Source organism: Xylocopa sonorina, unplaced genomic scaffold (genome assembly GCF_050948175.1).
Source record: "Xylocopa sonorina isolate GNS202 unplaced genomic scaffold, iyXylSono1_principal scaffold0049, whole genome shotgun sequence".
Classification (NCBI taxonomy): domain Eukaryota; kingdom Metazoa; phylum Arthropoda; class Insecta; order Hymenoptera; family Apidae; genus Xylocopa; species Xylocopa sonorina.
The window spans coordinates 1,500,369-1,505,837 of NW_027490120.1; the positions used below are offsets into that span (position 1 = coordinate 1,500,369).

Sequence of the window (5,469 nt, forward strand, 5' to 3'; positions counted from 1 at the left end):
GACCAGAGGGGTCACTCGGTGTTGGACTGGGCGGCTGGCCTGGGTCTCTGGTTATTAAATCAGGACTCAGCCAGCACGTGCGTACGGTACCAGGACGAAAGCATCGTCGATCTATCTTTCGTCAACGCCCTGGCCGCGCGCCGTGTATCGGTGTGGGGGGTCGACGACGTGCAGACTCTCTGATCATGCGTACATACGCATATAGGTCTCCACGCCTCCCCCGACCCGCCCATCAGCACACCACCAGAAGAGGTGGGCCCCGAGGGGCTTGGATGAGGACGCCCTGATGGCGGCCGTTCTCGCAGTGGCCTGGCCGGGCGTTCCGGCTGAGCCAGTGGATGTGAACGCGGAGGCGGATTGGTTCGCGGACATCATGTCATCTGTTTGCGACGTGGGGATGCAACGTGTCCGCTCCAATCCGCCCCGCCGCCCGGTGTACTGGTGGAATGACACTATACAGCGCCTTCACACTGATTGCGGGGTCGCTCGCCGCCAGTACACCCGGGCGAGGCGTCGACGCACAACCAACGCGGCGAGAACGGCACAGCTGTATAATCATATCGTACGCTTACGAAACAGCTGCAGCTGGTCATCAGGAGTACCAAGGCTCAGGCCTGGGACGGACTCCTCTCGAAGCTCCGTGAAGATCCGTGGGGGCGCCCGTATAAAATTGTCATGGACAAGTTACGTCCATGGGCGTCTCTACTCACGGAGACGATGGACCCTCCCTCCAGCTCCTGGAGCTGGTGGTCGGCACCCTGTTCCCTTCTGGGGAGGTGTTGGCCCCCGTTTACACCATCGACCGTGCCTTATGGTCACAGGAGCTGGAGGTGTCCGGGGAGGAGCTGGCCTATGCCGTCAGACGCATGAGCGAGCGTAACATCGCCCCCGGCCCTGATGGCATACCTGGCGGTGCCTGGGTCATGGCACTCAGCGTCCTCGATCCCCGTCTGTACAGGCTGTTTAACGCCTGCCTCCAGACAGGGACGATTCCACTTCGGTGGAAGTGTGAACGGATGGTTCTCCTCAAGAAGGACAACAGGGTCGCGCAGTCGCCCTCCGCCTACAGGCCCATCATGTTGCTGGACGAGGTCGGTAAGCTCTTTGAGCGCATCGTACAGCGTCGCCTTGTCCAGCACCTGTCTCGTGTAGGACCCAACTTGGCCGAGTGCCAGTTCGGCTTCCGGGAGGGACGGTCGACCATCGACGCGATTTCGCGCGTCAAGTCCCTCTCGGACTCGGCTACGTCCCGGGGGGGAGTTGCTTTGGCAGTATCCTTAGATATTCAGAATGCCTTTAACTCCCTCTCGTGGGTGACCATCCGCGGGGCCCTGGATAGTCACGAGGTGCCCCTTTACCTGCGGATGGTGGTCGGTGATTACCTCCGGGACAGGGCCATCGTTTACGGTGGTCGCAATGGGTTTGTCAGGCGTGACATCAGCCGTGGAGTACTCCAGGGGTCCGTCTTGGGCCCTTTATTGTGGAACCTGGGGTACGGACACGGCTCTGCGGGTCTCCCTGTCGGCAGGCGTACACTTAACGTGTTACTCCGACGATACTATGGTGTTAGCCACCGGCAGGGACTTGGGGAGGACCATCTGTCGAGCGGAAGTTGCTGTTGCGTCCATCGCCTTGCGGATTCGGGGCATGGGGTTGGAGTTGTCCCCTCAGAAGACGGAAATAGTCTGTTTCCATCCTCGTAGGAGGGGCACTCCAGCTCCATGTCTGGTGAGGATCGGGTCGTCCGACGTCCGGGTGGTCCAGAATATTAAATATCTTGGTGTCTACCTGGTCGGCTCCTGCAGTTTCGTCCCGCACTTCGCTCGTCTGACCGTCAGATTGGGCCAACTCACGACTCATTTGAGTAGCCTCATGCCCAACCTTGGCGGTCCAGACGAGCGGGTGCGCCGCCTCTACTGTGGTGTAATGAGGAGTGTGGCACTGTACGGTACCCCCATTTAGGCCGACGCATTATCGGCAGCCATTCGGGTTCCAGAACCTGGGTGTCCAGGAAGTACCCATCCCCACCTCCTCGTGGTGGAAGCTGGGCGCCGGGCTTGCCCGGTGGCTAACGGGGCTCTGGGGCTACCATACCAAATCGAATTAATTTAAGACTCGGAGGTTTGGTGCATCAACGATTGCCCAAAATAGTCCGAATCCTTTTCGTAGAGCAAAATTGAATAGACTGAGCAGGCAGTCTGGAGGATCTATAAATTTGGCCAAACTGATGCTTAATAATTCAAAAAGGGTCAGAGTGAGCGTGTTCGCGTACACGTAGCGAGTTCGCCTCCCCGAGGTTCCATTTTCCAGATTTTTCCATCGCCCGTTTCAGTGAGGTGGGAGTACCCTGGGAGGTAGAGGCTCGATTCCGTCGCGTATACCCGTCTGGGTGAGGAAGCACGCCTGATCACCGTCCTGGTGTAGGGCAGACAATAAATCCTGTCGGCAGCCATTCGCGTCATAAGTGGCTACCGTACAGTGTCCTATGAGGCGGCCACCACCCTGGCGGGTTGTGCCACCTTTAGAGTTCCTGGCGCTCGAAGACGCCCTTTATGGGCGTCTTCATCCTGAGCGTCAGGACTCCACCCCGCCAGGGGAGACATTAAGTCGGGACGAGCTTAGGCTCCAGGCCCGGCGGTCCACCATGTCAAAGTGGCGAGACGATCTGTCTCGTCACGGAACCCATTGGACCGTCGAGGCGATCCTGCCCATCTTAGATAGATGGGTAGGTCGTAGCAACGAGCGGCTGACGTTCCGAGCCATACAGGTGCTGACCGATCATGTTTGTTTCGGTCGGTACCTGTGCCCTATCGGACGCGAGGCGACCGCGCGGTGCCACCATCGTGGCGCCGCGGAGGACTCGGCGCGGCACACTCTTCAGGAGTGTCCAGCCTGGGGGTGCCGCGTTGGGTGTTAGCGGCGGAGGTGGATCCGGACCTCTCGTTGGCGAGCATTCTATCGGGGATGCTTGGTCGCGGGAGCGTCTGGCAGGCCATGATCTCCTTTTGCGAGGAGGTCATCGTCGCGAAGGAAGCCGCCGAGGGGGTTAGGGAGCAATCCCTGCCAGCTCGACATCGCCTGCGGGGTCGGCGTCGTAGACGTTTGCCCCGTTCCGCCTCACGGGAGGGGGGGGGGGGGGGGTAGTACCTTCGGGTGGAGGTCGCTCCCAAGAACCCTTCGGGGGGCGGGACTTCGCCACCATCGCTGCGCCTGCGGGCCGTGATGGTAGCCATTACGCCTCAGGGGCCACGATTCGGCATTTGTCGGGCCATGATATCGAGTCTGACGCACCAGGGGCACCTAGTGCGTCCGGGCCACGCCTGGCCCGAGGCATCGACGACGCCCGTGCGGGGTGGACCACTTAGGTCGTGCCCCACGTCTTTGCACGGGTGTCGTCCGGGAGGCGCGGTCGGTGCGATTGAGGGATTGTACCAACCATTGCACGCGTCCCCCGGGACGGGAGTGGTGGCTGCGTGATCCAGCCATCGCTCATTCCTCGGACGGGGGAGTATGTCTCTTCGACCACACTCCTCTCCGGGAAGGGGGTCCTCCCAGTCACCATGGAGGATCCCGGCGCGGGAGGGGAACGGACGTCTTCGTCCAGATTTCCCGGTCCCCTCCCTGTAGCGCCGAGGACGGTCACCGTGGGGTTTTAGCCGGTAAGAGTCCGACATACCCCCGCAGTTCTCCAGCTCCGGGAGATCCATGAGGATTTGCCCACGTTAAAAAGAGGCTAGTTTTAGGTTTGGCTTTATTAGATGAGGTTCAAGTTATATTAGGTTCAAGTTATTCTGGGTTCAAGTTATACGGGAATCGAGTTTAAGGTTCATGTTATACGGAGTTTGATTTTAAGGTTCAAATTATACGGGGTTCGATTTTAAGGTTCAAGTTATACAGGATTTGAGTTTAAGTTTCACGTTGTACGGGGTTTGAATTCGTGCTAGGAGCGTGCGTAGTGTCGTCGCGCGTAACCTGTTGAAGATGGTCGATCGTACTGTTCCTTTCGGAGGGGACGATTCGTCGGGAATAGCCTCGGTTGTCGAGAGTCTAAGACACCCAGCGATCGTTGCGAGCTTTCGAATCATTTATGCTCGCTTCGTGTCGTCGGGTGAATATATAGACCGCTTCTCGAAGCTTGTACAACCAGCGAACGTCCCAACGAATTTTTTTTCCATTTACCCGGTCGTTGTTTACGGTACATTAGCGGACCCCTCGAGTTCTCGTAATCGAGAACTCGTCGGGTCCGCTTTTTTAATGCCATTTTTTCAAAAAGTAATACGCCGCTGGCACTTTGCCGTTTTTCCACTCGCAGAATTGTTCCGTTGAGCTCAGAGGGGATCCGTTCCGTGCCGTTCACCCATAACCTCGTTGTCGAGAGTCTTGAAACCCGCCGCTGCGAGATCGAACTTTACTTGCTCGCTTCGCTTTGTCGGGAGGAAAAAGACCGCCTCGAGGCTGCTGGTACGCGGAGGAGCCCTAACGAATTTTTGAAAGATTTTTTTTTCTTCATACCTGGCCGCGCGTGTGCATTTTTCGTAACTTTGAGGGAGACATTACGCACCAACCATCGGCGTATGCGTTTCATCCGTAGGACCGATATATCGTGTTGCCTTGACCTCCGTCGAGCGATGAAAGTCGCCACGGATCGGCGAAGCCCGCGTCTCTTTCACTGGAGACGATTGGGTATCGACTTGTTCGAACTTTAGTACCAAGAGACTTAAAGATCAATAAAATATACATGTACGATTACCCTGAACGGTGGATCACTTGGCTCGTGGGTCGATGAAGAACGCAGCTAATTGCGCGTCAACGTATGAACTGCAGGACACATGAACATCGACATTTTGAACGCACATTGCGGTCCACGGATACAATTCCTGACCCACTCCTAGCTGAGGGTCGTTCACGTAACCAAAATACTGCTTGCGTTGCGTTTCGTCGAATCTTCTTTCCCCACGGTGCTCGAATCTGCCCGCCGTCGTTCATTCTCGAATTAAATTACGAACGTTTCTGAGTTCGGGCGGCACCGAAAAAGGGAGGAAGAGAAGCGATACGCGACGTACAAGCGATCGTTGGACGTTCGTCCGAGTCGTCTGTGGCCGTGCTGAGGCAATCTGCGATTGGCAACGTGTGTGCGCGTGCGACGTGCGTAATCGTGTTCATGGAACTCGACGGTGTGTCGATCACGAACTCGCGTGAGTTCTTCGTGGCGTCGTGAGTCGTCCGTTAAACAGGCGACCGCCCATGGAGAACCGCTTCGTGTTTCGATCGCCGATTTTGTTCCGCGTTCCGAATTCGCGCACCCGCCACACGCATCGCCTTCGCCTGCCTTTAGCGCACCATACGAACATGCGCGCGCTCGACATCGCTTAAAATGAATTTTTTTCATGCCGCAAGACCGAGGAAGAATACTCGGTCGAGGGAGAAGAGATATACAAGAGAGAGAGAGAGCGACATCGTCGTAACGCG

General features: G+C 57.3%; 1 non-coding gene across 1 annotated transcript; it reads left to right on the plus strand.

The window, feature by feature from the left end:
* Positions 1–4,747: 4,747 nt before the first annotated feature.
* LOC143432185 (5.8S ribosomal RNA) lies at positions 4,748–4,902 on the plus strand. The gene has a single exon (XR_013102915.1). It is a non-coding gene; the product is annotated as a 5.8S ribosomal RNA (ribosomal RNA).
* The last annotated feature ends 567 nt before the right edge of the window (positions 4,903–5,469 follow it).